Source organism: Pseudorca crassidens, chromosome 20, assembly GCF_039906515.1.
Source record: "Pseudorca crassidens isolate mPseCra1 chromosome 20, mPseCra1.hap1, whole genome shotgun sequence".
Lineage (NCBI taxonomy): Eukaryota > Metazoa > Chordata > Mammalia > Artiodactyla > Delphinidae > Pseudorca > Pseudorca crassidens.
In genome coordinates, this window is record NC_090315.1 from 47,358,262 (window position 1) to 47,373,661 (window position 15,400).

Below are 15,400 nucleotides of genomic sequence, written 5' to 3' on the forward strand. Positions count from 1 at the left end.
TCAATAAAATATAGGCCTTTCATATATGGCTTATTTCACTTAGCATAATATTTTCCAAGCCCATCCATCCTGCAGCATTTTTCAAAACTGCATTCCTTTGTATGGCATAATAATATTCCACTGTATGGATATACCACATTTGTTTAACCATTCATTTGTTGATGGACACTTGTGTTGTTTCCACCTTTTGATAACTGTGAATAACACTTTTATGAACATTGGTGTACATGAATCTGTTTACGTTCCTGTTTGGTTACACACTTTGAAGTGGAATTTCTATGTTTAACTCTTTGAAGAACTGCCAAACTGTTTTCCACAACCACTGTACTATTTTACAGTTCCACCAGCAACATAAGAATGTTCCAATTTCTCTATATACTTGCCAACACTTTCTTTCTCCCTCTCTCTTGCACTTTCTTTCCTTTTCTTTTCAATAACAGCTATCCTACTGAGTGTGAAGAGGTATCTTATTGTAATTTTTTCATGGTATATCACTCTATTTTATATATTATATATGTATTGATAGTTTCAAAGTTTTTAGAATACAGTTATTTCACATCTTATATTTATTCCCACTTATTTGATGTTTTTAGTGCTATTCCTAATTGTTTTCAAAATTTATTTTTCTTCTTGATGCTTGTATATAGAAATACAATTAATTTTTGAATATTAAACTTATTTCAGTTGACTTTGCTATTACTTTTAACAGTTTATCTGTAGTGGTTTTTAAAATTTTTCTGTGAATAGAATTTTATTATTTGTGAATAAGAAGAGTTTTTCCTTCAAGCCCTCTCCAGTTTATAGGCCTTTTATTTATTTTTTCTTACCTTATTGCACTGACCAATTCTTGTTCAATAAGAAATGAAAGTACTAATAGTGGGCATTCTTATTGTGTTCCCATTATTTAATATGTTTGTTCATGTGTTTTTATACATTTATCCTTATCAGATTAAAATAAGTCCACTGTACTCCTAGTTTGCTGTGAGTTTTTTCATCAATGGCTGTTGGATTTTATCAAATGCTTTACCAGACACTATTGAGAAGATAGTAACTTACTCTTTTTCCTATTAATGTAATAAATGTATTATATTTTTTCTGCTAATGTAATGAATTATAAAGATTGATTTTTTTAAACTTTTTTATTGAAATATAGTTGAACTACAATGTTGTGTTAGTTTCAGGTGTACAGTAAAGTGATTCAGTTAGGAAACAAAAAAGACCTCAAATAGCCAAAGTAATCTTTTGAAAGGAGAATGGAGCTGGAAGAATCAGGCTCCTTGACTTCACACCATACTACAAAGCTACAGTCATCAAAACAGTATGGTACCAGCACAAGAACAGAATATTGATCAATGGAACAGGATAGAAAGCCCAGAAATAAACCCATGCACCTGTGGTCAATTAATCTAGGACAATGATGGCAAGACTATACAATAGAGGAAAGACAGTCTCTTCAATAAATGGTACTGGGAAAACTGGACAGCTACATGTAAAAAAAAATGAATTTAGAACATTCTTTAACACTGGATGCAAAAGTAAACTCTAAATGGATTAAAGACCTTAATGTAAGATACTATAAAACTCTTAGAGGAAAACATAGGCAGAACACTCTTTGACATAAATTGCAGCAGTATCTTTTCCAATCCGTCTCCTAGAGTAATGGAAATAAAAACAAAAATAAACAAATGGGACCTAATTAAACAAAAATCTTCTGCACAGCAAAGGAAACCATAAACAAAACAAAAAGACAACCCACAGAATGAGAGAAAATATTTGGAAACAAAGTAACTGACTAGGGAATAATCTCCAAAATTTACAAAAAGCTCATGAAGCGCAATATCAAACAAGCAAACAAACAACCCAATCAAAAAATAGGCAGAGAAAGCTCCTCAGGCAGAAGCCGCGGAGGCTCCTCGAGCGACCGACCCAGCACCTCCTGAGGCGGCGAGAAGGACTCGGGCTCAGGGCTCAGCAGGATATCGAATCCCTAACAGGAGGGCTGACTGGTTCTACGGGGGCTGATCCACCGATTAAAATGAGTAATCCACATGAGTGACTATTTTTCTTCTATGGACAAGCTTTTTGAAAAAAAAAAATTAAAAATCTTGGTATTCATATCCAGAAACACTGGGTTTCATTTAATTTACATTACCATTCTCTAAAAGGCCAGGAAATTCACTAAAATTTGATATTACAACCAACATCATTATTTTAACTTTTAAATAAGTGCATATAGACAAACTTTGAGAAGAATCATCTCCTGCTTCAATCTGCTGCTGGATAGGAACTAATCAGAGAGAGAGAGGAGGAAGACGGAGAAGGAGGGCGTCCAGGGCTTTCCCGATCACAAATTTCACCTCCACTCCAACTCTCTTTATACTTTTCTTGCAAAAATAATAATAGAAATAAGGAGGTGGTGGGGTTTCCAAAAGCAAAAATCGTAACCTTGAACCATCTGGGGAAGGCAAAAATCCCATCAACCGCAACTCTCAGTTCGAAAGTAAAGATACCTGAACTAAGACTATTTGAGGATAGAATAAAAAAGGTGAGGAGGGAGAAGGCGGAAGATGGCGGAAGAGTAAGACGCGGAGATCACCTTCCTCCCCACAGATACACCAGAAATACATCTACACGTGGAACAACTCCTACAGAACACCTACTGAAGGCTGGCAGAAGACCTCAGACCTCCCAAAAGGCAAGAAACTCCCCACGTACCTGGGTAGGGCAAAGGAAAAAAAGAAAAAACAGAGACAAAAGAATAGGGACGGCACCTGCACCAGTGGGAGGGAGCTGTGAAGGAGGAAAAGTTTCCACACACTAGGAAGCCCCTTCGCGGGCGGAGACTGCGGGAGGCGGAGGGGGGAGCTTCGAAGCCGCGGAGGAGTGCACAGCAACGGGTGCGGAGGGCAAAGCGGGGAGATTCCCGCACAGAGGATCGGTGCCGACCGGCACTCACCAGCCCGAGAGGCTTGTCTGCTCACCCGCCGGGGAGGGCGGGGCTGCGAGCTGAGGCTCTGAGGCTCGGGTTTCCGTTTCGGACGGAGCGCAGGGAGAGGACTGGGGTTGGCGGCTTGAACATAGCCTGAAGGGGTTAGTGCACCACAGCTAGCCGGGAGGGAGTCCGGGGAAAAGTCTGCACCTGCCGAAGAGGCAGGAGACTTTTCCTTCCCTCTTTGTATCCTGGGGCGTGAGGAGAGGGGTTTAAGAACGCTGCTTAAAGGAACTCCAGAGGCGGGAGCGAGCCGCGGCTAAAAGCGCGAACCCCAGAGACGGGCGCGAGCCGCGGCTGAAAGCGCGGACCCCAGAGACGGGCGCGAGCTGCGGCTGAAAGCGCGGACCCCAGAGACGGGCGCGAGCCGCGGAGCGCAGAATCCAGAGACGGGCGCAAGCCGCGGCTAAAAGCGCGGACCCCAGAGGCGGGCAGGAGACGTTAAGGCTGCTGCTGCCGCCACCAAGGGGCCTGTGTGCGAGCACAGGTCACTCTCCACACCCCTCTTCCGCGGAGCCTGTGCAGCCCGCCACTGCCAGGTTCCCGGGATCCAGGGACAACTTCCCCGGGAGAACGCACAGCGCGCCTCAGGCTGGTGCAAAGTCACGCCGGCCTTTGCCACCGCAGGCCCGCCCCGCACTCCGTGCCCCTCCCTCCCCGCCGGCCTGAGTGCGCCAGAGCCCCCGAATCAGCGGCTCTTTTAACCCCATCCTGTCTGAGCAAAAAACAGACGCCCTCCAGCGACCTACACGCAGTGGCAGGGCCAAATCCAAAGCTGAGCCCTGGGAGCTGTGAGAACAAAGAAGAGAAAGGGAAATCTCTCCCAGCAGCCTCAGAAGCAGCGGATTAAAGCTCCACAATCAACTTGATATACCCTGCATCTGTGGAATACCTGAATAGACAACCAATCATCCCAAATTAAGGAAGTGGACTTTAGGAGCAAGATCTATGATTTTTTCCCTTTTCCTCTTTTTGTGAATGTGTATGTGTATGCTTCTGTGTGAGATCTTGTCTGTATAGTCTTGCTTCCACCATTTGTCCTAGGGTTCTATCCGTCCATGTTTTTTTTTTTTAATTTTTTTTCTTAATAATTAATTTTAATAAAGTTATTATACTTTACCTTCGTTCTTTCTTTCTTTCTTTCCTTCCTTCCTTCCCTCCTTTAGACAACAAATCATCCCAAATTGAGGCGGTGGTCTCTGACAGCAAGATTTATGATTTTTCCCCATTTACCTCTTTTAGTGAGGGTGTATGTGTATGCTTCTGTGTAAGATTTTGTCTGTATAGCTTTGCTTCCAACATTTGTTCTAAGGTTCTATCCGTCCCTTTTTTTTTTCTAAATAAGAATTTTTTAATTCAATAACTTTATTATACTTTATTTTATTTTTACTGTATCTTCTTTCTTTCTGTCTTTTTTCCTTCTTTCCCTCCTTCCTTCCTTCCTCCCTCCCTCCCTCCCTCCTTTCTTTCCTTCTTGCCTTCTTTGCTTCTTTCTTTCTTCCTTCCTTCCTACCCTCCTTTCCTTCTTTCTTTCCTCATACTTCTACTAATTCCCTCTACTTTTTCTCCCTTTTATCCTGAGCCGTGTGGATGAAAAGCTCTTGGTGCTCCAGCCAGGAGGCAGGGCTCTGCCTCTGAGGTAGGAGAGCCAACTTCAGGACACTGGTCAACAAGAGACCTCCCAGCTCCACATAATATCAAACGGCGAAAATCTCCCAGAGACCTCCATCTTAAAACCAGCACCCAGCTTCACTCAACGACCAGCAAGCCACAGTGCTGGAAAACCTATGCCAAACAACTAGCAAAACAGGAACACAACCCCACCCATTAGCAGAGAGGCTGCCTAAAATCATAATAAGGCCACAGACACCCCAAAACACACCACCAGACGTGAACCTGCCCACTAGAGAGACAAGATCCAGCCTCATCCACCACAACACAGGCACTAGTCCCCTCCACCAGGAAGCCTACACAACCCACTGAACCAACCTTAGCCACTGGGGACAGACATCAAAAACAGGAGGAATTACGAACCTGCAGCCTGCAAAAAGGAGACCCCAAACACAGTAAGATAAGCAAAATGAGAAGACAGAAAAACACACAGCAGATAAAGGAGCAAGATAAAAATGCACCAGATCTAACAAATGAAGAGGAAATAGGCAGTCTACCTGAAAAAGAATTCAGAATAATGATAGTAAGGTTGATCCGAAATCTTGGAGATAGAATGGACAATAGAATGGACAAAATGCAAGAATCAGTTAACAAGGACCTAGAAGAACTAAAGATGAAACAAGCAACGATGAACAACACAATAAATGAAATTAAAAGTACTCTAGATGGGATCAATAGCAGAATAACTGAGGCAGAAGAACGGATAAGTGACCTGGAAGATAAAATAGTGGAAATAAGTACTGCAGAGCAGAATAAAGAAAAAAGAATGAAAAGAACTGAGGACAGTCTCAGAGACCTCTGGGACAACATTAAACGCACCAACATTCGAATTATAGGGGTTCCAGAAGAAGAAGAGAAAAAGAAAGGGACTGAGAAGATATTTGAAGAGATTATAGTTGAAAACTTCCCTAATATGGGAAAGGAAATAGTTAATCAAGTCCAGGAAGCACAGAGAGTCCCATACAGGATAAATACAAGGAGAAATACGCCAAGACACATATTAATCAAACTGTCAAAAATTAAATACAAAGAAAGCATATTAAAAGCAGCAAGGGAAAAACATGAATAACACATAAGGGAATCCCCATAAGGTTAACAGCTGATCTCTCAGCAGAAACCCTACAAGGCAGAAGGGAGTGGCAGGACATACTGAAAGTGATGAAGGAGAAAAACCTGCAGCCAAGACTACTCTACCCAGCAAGGATCTCATTCAGATTTGATGGAGAAATTAAAACCTTTACAGACAAGCAAAAGCTGAGAGAGTTCAGCACCACCAAACCAGCTTTACAACAAATGCTAAAGGATCTTCTCTAGGCAAGAACACAAGAGAAGGAAAAGACCTATAATAACGAACCCAAAACAATTTAGAAAATGGGAATAGGAACATACGTATCGATAACTACCTTAAATGTAAATGGACTAAATGATCCCACCAAAAGACACAGATTAGCTGAATGGATACAAAAACAAGACCCTTATATATGCTGTCTACAAGAGACCCACTTCAGACCTAGAGACACATACAGACTGAAAGTAAGGGGATGGAAAAAGATATTCCATGCAAATGGAAACCAAAGGAAAGCTGGAGTAGCAATTCTCATATGAGACAAAATAGACTTTAAAATAAGGACTATTAAAAGAGACAAAGAAGGACACTACATAATGATCAAGGGATCGATCCAAGAAGAAGATATAACAATTGTAAATATTTATGCACCCAACATAGGAGCACCTCAATACCTAAGGCAAATACTAACAGCCATAAAAGGGGAAATCGACAGTAACACATTCATAGTAGGGGACTTAAACACCCCACTTTCACCCATGGACAGATCATCCAAAATGAAAATAAACAAGGAAACACAAGCTTTAAATGATACATTAAACAAGATGGATTTAATTGATATTTATAGGACACTCCATCCAAAAACAACAGAATACACATTTTTCTCAAGTGCTCATGGAACATTCTCCAGGATAGATCATATCTTAGGTCACAAATCAAGCCTTGGTAAATTTAAGAAAATTGAAATTGTATCAAGTATCTTTTCTGACCACAATGCCATGAGACTAGATATCAATTACAGGAAAAGATCTGTAAAAAATACAAACACATGGAGGCTAAACAATACACTACTTAATAACGAAGTGATCACTGAAGAAATCAAAGAGGAAATCAAAAAATACCTAGAAACAAATGACAATGGAGACACAACGACCCAAAACCTGTGGGATGCAGCAAAAGCAGTTCTAAGGGGGAAGTTTATAGCAATACAAGCCCACCTTAAGAAGCAGGAAACATCTCGAATAAACAACCTAACCTTGCACATCAAGCAATTAGAGAAAGAAGAACAAAAAAACCCCAAAGCTAGCAGAAGGAAAGAAATCATAAAAATCAGATCAGAAATAAATGAAAAAGAAATGAAGAAAACAATAGCAAAGATCAATAAAACTAAAAGCTGGTTCTTTGAGAAGATAAACAAAATAGATAAACCACTAGCCAGACTCATCAAGAAAAAAAGGGAGAAGACTCAAATCAACAGAATTAGAAATGAAAAAGGAGAGGTAACAACTGACACTGCAGAAATAAAAGAGATCATGAGAGATTACTACAAGCAACTCTATGCCAATAAAATGGACAACCTGGAAGAAATGGACAAATTCTTAGAAATGCACAACCTGCCAAGACTGAATCAGGAAGAAATAGAAAATATGAACAGACCAATCACAAGCACTGAAATTGAAACTGTGATTAAACATCTTCCAACAAAGAAAAGCCCAGGACCAGATGGCTTCACAGGCGAATTCTATCAAACATTTAGAGAAGAGCTAACACCTATCCTTCTCAAACTCTTCCAAAATATAGCAGAGGGAGGAACACTCCCAAACTCCTTCTACGAGGCCACCATCACCTTGATACCAAAACCAGACAAGGATGTCACAAAGAAAGAAAACTACAGGCCAATATCACTGATGAACATAGATGCAAAAATCCTCAACAAAATACTAGCAAACAGAATCCAACAGCACATTAAAAGGATCATACACCATGATTAAGTGGGGTTTATTCCAGGAATGCAAGGATTCTTCAATATACGCAAATCCATCAATGTGATAAACCATATTAACAAATTGAAGGAGAAAAACCATATGATCATCTCAATAGATGCAGAGAAACTTTTGACAAAATTCAACACCCATTTATGATAAAAAACCCTGCAGAAAGTAGGCATAGAGGGAACTTTCCTCAACATAATAAAGGCCATATATGACAAGCCCACAGCAAACATCATCCTCAATGGTGAAAAACTGAAAGCATTTCCACTAAGATCAGGAACAAGACAAGGTTGCCCACTCTCACCACTCTTATTCAACATAGTTTTGGAAGTTTTAGCCACAGCAATCAGAGAAGAAAAGGAAATAAAAGGAATCCAAATCGGAAAAGAAGAAGTAAAGCTGTCACTGTTTGCAGATGACATGATCCTATACATAGAGAACCCTAAAGATGCTACCAGAAAACTACTAGAGCTAATCAATGAATTTGGTAAAGTGGCAGGATACAAAATTAATGCACAGAAATCTCTGGCATTCCTATATACTAATGATGAAAAATCTGAAAGTGAAATCAAGAAAACACTCCCATTTACCACTGCAACTAAAAGAATAAAATATCTAGGAATAAACCTACCTAAGGAGACAAAAGACCTGTATGCAGAATATTATAAGACACTGATGAAAGAAATTAAAGATGATACAAATAGATGGAGAGATATACCATGTTCTTGGATTGGAAGAATCAACATTGTGAAAATGACTCTACTACCCAAAGCAATCTATAGATTCAATGCAATCCCTATCAAACTACCACTGGCATTTTTCACAGAACTAGAACAAAAAATTTTGCAATTTGTATGGAAACACAAAAGACCCCGAATAGCCAAAGCAATCTTGAGAACGAAAAAAGGAACTGGAGGAATCAGGCTCCCTGACTTCAGACTATACTACAATGCTACAGTTATCAAGACGGTATGATACTGGCACAAAAACAGAAAGATAGATCAATGGAACAGGATAGAAAGCTCAGAGATAAACCCAAGCACATATGGACAGCTTATCTTTGATAAAGGTGGCAGGAATGTACAGTGGAGAAAGGACAGCCTCTTCAATAAGTGGTGCTGGGAAAACTGGACAGGTACATGTAAAAGTATGAGATTAGATCACTCCCTAACACCATACACAAAAATAAACTCAAAATGGATTCAAGACCTAAATGTAAGGCCAGAAACTATCAAACTCTTAGAGGAAAACATAGGAAGAACACTCTATGACATAAATCACAGCAAGATCCTTTCTGACCCACCTCCTAGAGTAATGGAAATAAAAACAAAAATAAACAAATGGGACCTAATGAAATTTCAAAGCTTTTGCACAGCAAAGGAAACCATAAACAAGACCAAAAGACAACCCTCAGAATGGGAGAAAATATTTGCAAATGAAGCAACCGACAAAGGATTAATCTCCAAAATTTACAAGCAGCTCATGCAGCTCAATAACAAGAAAACAAATAACCCAATCTAAAAATGGGCAGAAGACCTAAATAGACATTTCTCCAAAGAAGATATACAGACTGCCAACAAACACATGAAAGAATGCTCAACATCATTAATCATTAGAGAAATGCAAATCAAAACTACAATGAGATATCATCTCACACCAGTCAGAATGGCCATCATCAATCTAGAAACAATAAATGCTGGAGAGGGTGTGGAGAAAAGGGAACACTCTTGCACTGCTGGTGGGAATGTGAATTGGTTCAGCCACTATGGAGAACAGTATGGAGGTTCCTTAAAAAGCTACAAATAGAACTACCATATGACCCAGCAATCCCACTACTGGGCATATACCCTGAGAAAACCAAAATTCAAAAAGAGTCATGTACCAAAATGTTCATTGCAGCTCTATTTACAATAGCCCGGAGATGGAAACAACCTAAGTGCCCATCATCGGATGAATGGATAAAGAAGATGTGGCACATATATACAATGGAATATTACTCAGCCATAAAAAGAAACGAAATTGAGCTATTTGTAATGAGGTGGATAGACCTAGAGTCTGTCATACAGAGTGAAGTACGTCAGAAAGAAAAAGACAAATACCGTATGCTAACACATATATATGGAATTTAAGAAAAAAAATATCATGAAGAACCTGGGGAAAGCAGGAATAAAGACGCAGACCTCCTAGAGAACGGACTTGAGGTTATGGGGAGGGGGAAGGGTGAGCTGTGACAGGGCGAGAGAGAGGCATGGGCATATACACACTAACAAACGTAGTAAGGTAGTTAGCTAGTGGGAAGCAGCCGCATGGCACAGGGATATTGGCTCGGTGTTTTGTGACAGCCTGGAGGGGTGGGATAGGGAGGGTGGGAGGGAGGGAGACGCAAGAGGGAAGACATATGGGAACATATGTTTATGTATGACTGATTCACTTTGTTATAAACCAGAAACTAACACACCATTGTAAAGCAATTATACCCCAATAAAGGTGTTAAAAAAAAAAAATAGGCAGAGGACCTAAATAGACATTTCTCCAGAGAAGACATATTGATGGCCAAGAGGCACATGAAAAGATACTCAACATCACTAATTATTAGAGAAATGCAAACCAAAACTGCAATAAGGTATCACTTCACACAGGTCAGAATGGCCATCTTTAAAAAATCTACAAACAATAAATGCTGGAGAGGGTGTGGAGGAAAGAGAACCCTCCTACACTCTTGGTGGGAATGTAAACTGGTACAGCTACTATGCAGAACAGTATGGAGGTTACTTTAAAAAGTAAAAACAGAGCTACCATATGACCCAGCAATCCCACTCCTGGGCACATAGCCAGAAAAAAACATGGTTCGAAAGGATACATGCACCCCAATGTTCATAGCAGCAAGACATGGAAGCAACCTAAATGTTTATTGACAGATGAGTGGATAAAGGAGGTGTGGTACATATGTAAGGGAATGTTACTCAGCCATTAAAAACAATGAAATAATGCCATTTGCAGCAACATGGATAGACGTGGAGATTATCATACTAAGTGAAGTCAGAGAGAGAAAGAGAAATATATGATACTGCTTATATGCAGAATCTAAAAAAAAATGATGGAAATGAACTTATTTCAAAACAGAAACAGGCTCACAGAGTTAGGGAAGGAACTTATGGTTACCAGCAGGGAAGGGTATGGGGAGGGATAGATTGGGAATTTGGGATTGACGTGTACACAGTGCTCTATTTAAAATACATAACCAACAAGGACCTACTGTATAGTACAGTACTGGCTCAATACTCTGTAATAACCTAAATAGGACAAGAATTTGAAAAATAATAGATACATGTATATGTATAACTGAATCACTTTGTTATACACCTGAAACATTGTTAATCAACTATACTCCAATATAAAATAAATTTTTAAAAAAAATTCAGATTCATGTGCTTCACCTTGGACCAGCCAAACAGGATTTCATACATAGAGTCCAGCAACCTGCTTATTAAATAAACACCTCATGTTAATCTTAGCCACACTGTTTTGGGAACTACTGCAACTATCAAGTTTCATCTAATTCTGTATATTCTATCTTTTCAATGTTTCGCAACCATTTCTCTCCTTTCCTATGGCCTCTACCCTAGTTTAAGCCTGCTTCATTTCTTAGCTGGACATCTGTAATAGGATTTCCTTGCCTCTAGGATATTTTCCACTCTAATTCATCCTGCACACAGGGGCCTTTTTAATCTTACTAAATCACAGCTCCACTCATTTAATGTGACAAGAACTTATTGAGAGCATACTATATACCAGGTGCTCTAGGGCAGAAGGTTCTAAGTGGGGTTGATAATCAGAATCATTAAGTGGGAGAAACCTTTTAAAAACAGAGATTCTCTAGCATTCCTCCAGGCCTACTAAATTAGAATCTATAGAGCCAGAGTTGAGAAAAGTTTATTGTTAAAAAGTTCCCCAGGTGACTCTGATACTTTTGAGCAACACTAGACTGAAGCATATAAAGATTAAAACATTCTTCTATATTTCAGATTGTACTGGGGGAGTTGTGAACATATGCAAATAACTAACATACAACACATTGGTTAATGTGTACCAAGTGCTACAAGAAAGAGTAATTCTAATTGCATTAAACACTTTTAGTAACTCGCCAACCTGGAAGAAATCTTTTCCTCCTCTAATTTCCCACAGTACTTTATAATTCTCTTACAGTCTCATTTTTATCTTGCACTATAATTATTTTTGTATATGTCTCCTGTCCTTTACACTTGCATTTCAGATCAGAACCTTGGCCTTATCAGAGCACAGAATCTGACAAAGAATTTTTTTTCAGAGTTCTAATTTATTTACAGGATAAAGCTGTATCCCCCAAAATACTAAACTATGCATGGTTATGCATTTAATAAATTATGTCAAAAATTGGATGTCCTTGTAACTCTTGGATATACGTGGCTAAATTTATGGATTTTAATCTCAGCAAGGCACTTAGTACAGTTCCTTCAATAAAGCAGGTACTCAATAAAAAAGTTATGTGTGAACCAATGGGATCTGGGGAAAATGTCTTTGGATATGCAAAAACATACTTAGTATGACCAGTATCTACTTAAGAGGTTATAGATTCCAAATGAAATAATATGCCGGTGGTTTTTGCAAACCAGATCCCTATGAGCCAAAACCAATCAGCTGTTTTTCTTTGTTTGTTTGGATGACCCAGTATTTTGTTGGTGTGCTGGGATGTGTGTGTGTGTGCGTTGTGTTTTTTGTTTTTTGACAAATTTTAATTTGAATGTCTTTGGGCAAATATTCTCTGACTTACCACAGGCTCTCCCACTCCCTATTACCTTATGCTAATCTGATGTACACAATTATGTTATCTATAGGTCTAAAGATGAGAGTTCTAATGATGACAGACAACTGCTCCCAATCATTTCTTCTTTTTGAGTGTTGGTTATTGTTACGGACTGAATTGTGTCCCCCCCCCCCCACAAATTCATATGCTGAAGTCCTAATCCCCAGTACTTCAGAATGCAACCATATTTGGAGAGAAGGTCTTTAAAGAGGTAACTAAATTAAAATGAGGTCTTTAGGATGGGCCCTAATCCAATATGTCTGATGTCCTTATAAGAAGAAATATGGACACAGATGTGTATGTCCATGAAGTAAAGACCATGTGAAGACAGAGGCAAAACTACATGCCAAAGAGAGAGGCTTCAGAATGAAATCAACCCTGCTGACACCTTGATATTGGACTTTCTAGCCTCTAGAATTGTGAGAAAATTAATTGCTGCTGTTTATTCCCTCAGTCTGTGGTATTCTGTTACAGCAAACCCAGAAAACTAATACAGCTACCAACTATATTTAATACTAATCTTAACTTAGGCATTTTTACATCAGAATTATGTTTACCATGTTCAAGTCATTCTGCCAGGTACAGTGGTGAATACAACTCTAAGTAGCTTAGAATCTAGCAGATGTGGCAAACTATATGTAAGATACATTCATCAACATAAATGATAAAAACTTTACCAGTCCTAAAGAACAAAAAAGCCAAATAAAGAGTATATTTATAATTCTATAGGTGTTCTGGAGGGAGAGAGTTAACTATGGGTTACAGCTCAAAAAAATTCAAAATGTGACCTGGGTCGTGAGAGATTAGTAAGATTCAACCAAGCAGAGGGGAGAGGACATTTAGGTGAGAGGAATGGAGAGTACAAAGTCAAATGCTACTAGAGAACATTGTTTTTCCCAAGTAAATCTACCTTAGATTCAGGTCTCCTTTCTTGGCTTTCTAAACTCTATAACCACTATATATTTCTTAATTAATGCCTAAATCCTTATAAAATTTAGGCATTTTCCCCCTGCAGATAAATAACAGTATAACTGACTTTGTTCAGTATAATACTGACATGCAAAGGATGGTCTGGTTCATCTCTAAAGCCTCTTGGGCTTCTGCTGAGAGTTGATTTTATTTTCAAATGGTCTATGAGGGCAATAAGCATCCCACAGAACATTCTCTTTTGAAATCTGGCCATTTTTTTGATCTCTTGCTTGTCAAATCTCATCACAGTAGATGGCTCCACAGTGCAGGTGGCCTGTGTTTTCTTAAGTGCCTCTTCTCCTGAAGAATGTGTTACTCTGTTCATTAATGTTTCATACCTAAGTATTCTAATATATTTAATTTTTTATTTAATGAAATTTCTAACCTTCAGGCTGAGTAAGTTATTTGGAATGTTTCATCCAAGCTGCTGGAAAAGTGCTCAACAGCAAGGAGTTTTAAAGATGGAATTTTAAGAAAGGGGTTGGCAGGAACCTAAACACATATAGATCTAAGCTTTCACAAATGCTTCCCTGTCTTAAGTGTAGAGGAAGAAATTCTTCTTGATAAGCAGGTAAGTTCTGCTGAATTTTTCTTTTAGATTTTGAAGACAAGAATTTAACGACTTTTGTTTTGTTAAAAGATGTGTTTCAAAGCTGTAAGTTTTTTTTAAAAGTATTATTTGTCTGTAGAAAGCCTTACTTCTCCTCCATCATTTCAACAATGCTTACGTTCTTCCATAAATGAGAGACTTATGTGAGACCATTATCGCCAAAAGAGATACACGTTGAACCAAAGGAGCCATGCATAGCACCTGGTTTCAATTATTTTAGATTCAAGTGATGATCTAAGAAAAGAGGAGCCTCAGCTTAATTAGTTTGATTCCTGAAATGGTCTGGATTCAAAGCACCTGCCCATCTTACCATCTAACTTCAGACTTACGGGAGATTAAGAACTTAAATTAGAGAAGCTTTTAGACTGTTACATAAAATTTTTAAATTAAGCTCTTTAATACCCGGTTTAGATGAAATTTGACGGATGAAATTTGACGGTCAGAAATAACTAGAATTTTAAATTTAAGCGTAACTCAAGTTGCACCCAATATTTAAAGACTACAAACTGTGTACGATACAGTAAAAATTCACACGGTAAACCATTACTAAATGTTTAGAAATCCAAATTTTCACCTTTTCCTTTTTTTAGTACCCGCTCCCCGGGTGACAAAGTGGACTCAAGTTTCCGTTACCCCTTACCCAACAAGGGGTGATGGTACTACACGCTTACCTTGGGGAAACAACTTGCACTTTATAAATGGACAGGAAAATCGTTTGGTGAGAGAGAAGGCTAAAGGAAACGAAGGCCGGTGGCGTGACCGTAGCACAGGCCCGCGGTTACTCTTGAGGAGACGACCTCAGCTCCAAACTACCTTGACCACCTAACAGGACCGCTTTTCCCGCGGCGTCTCGCCTTCCGGCTGTAAGTCACCACAGCCCGCCCACCGGAAGCCATCGTCTTGGCAGCGCAGTTTGGTCCCACCCTATCACTTAGCCCCGCCCACCGCCTTGTACGCTTGCGGCCAGCCGGGCTTCGATTGGTCCATCTGTCCTTCACTCTGGGAGACGTTCCGGGCTGCGAGGCTCTGGAACTCTTACTTGAATATGTGGCGCGGAGAGTTCGTGAGGTAAGGAAGGCAGCTGTGTGTCTTGCTGGAGCCGACAAACTCGGTGGTGAGCGACCCTGACGGGAGAAGGACGAAAAGGGCGGCCGAGGTGCAGGGACGCTGAGTCAAACAAGCCGCCTCGAGATGAGGGGCTTCAGCCGGGCTGCTTCCCTCCCTGAGGCAGCCCCGCTGTTCGCTTCCTCGCAGCCTCTAG

At 39.7% G+C, this 15,400-nt stretch overlaps 1 long non-coding RNA gene across 1 annotated transcript in view; it reads right to left on the reverse strand.

Moving 5' to 3' along the window:
- The window catches only part of LOC137214651 (uncharacterized), a 192,717-nt gene extending 177,720 nt beyond the window's left edge, over positions 1-14,997 (reverse strand). Inside the window, exon 1 of the long non-coding RNA XR_010938974.1 lies at positions 14,811-14,997. This is a non-coding gene — a long non-coding RNA (uncharacterized lncRNA). The remainder of the gene's footprint in view (positions 1-14,810) is intronic.
- Between the last annotated feature and the right edge of the window lie 403 nt (positions 14,998-15,400).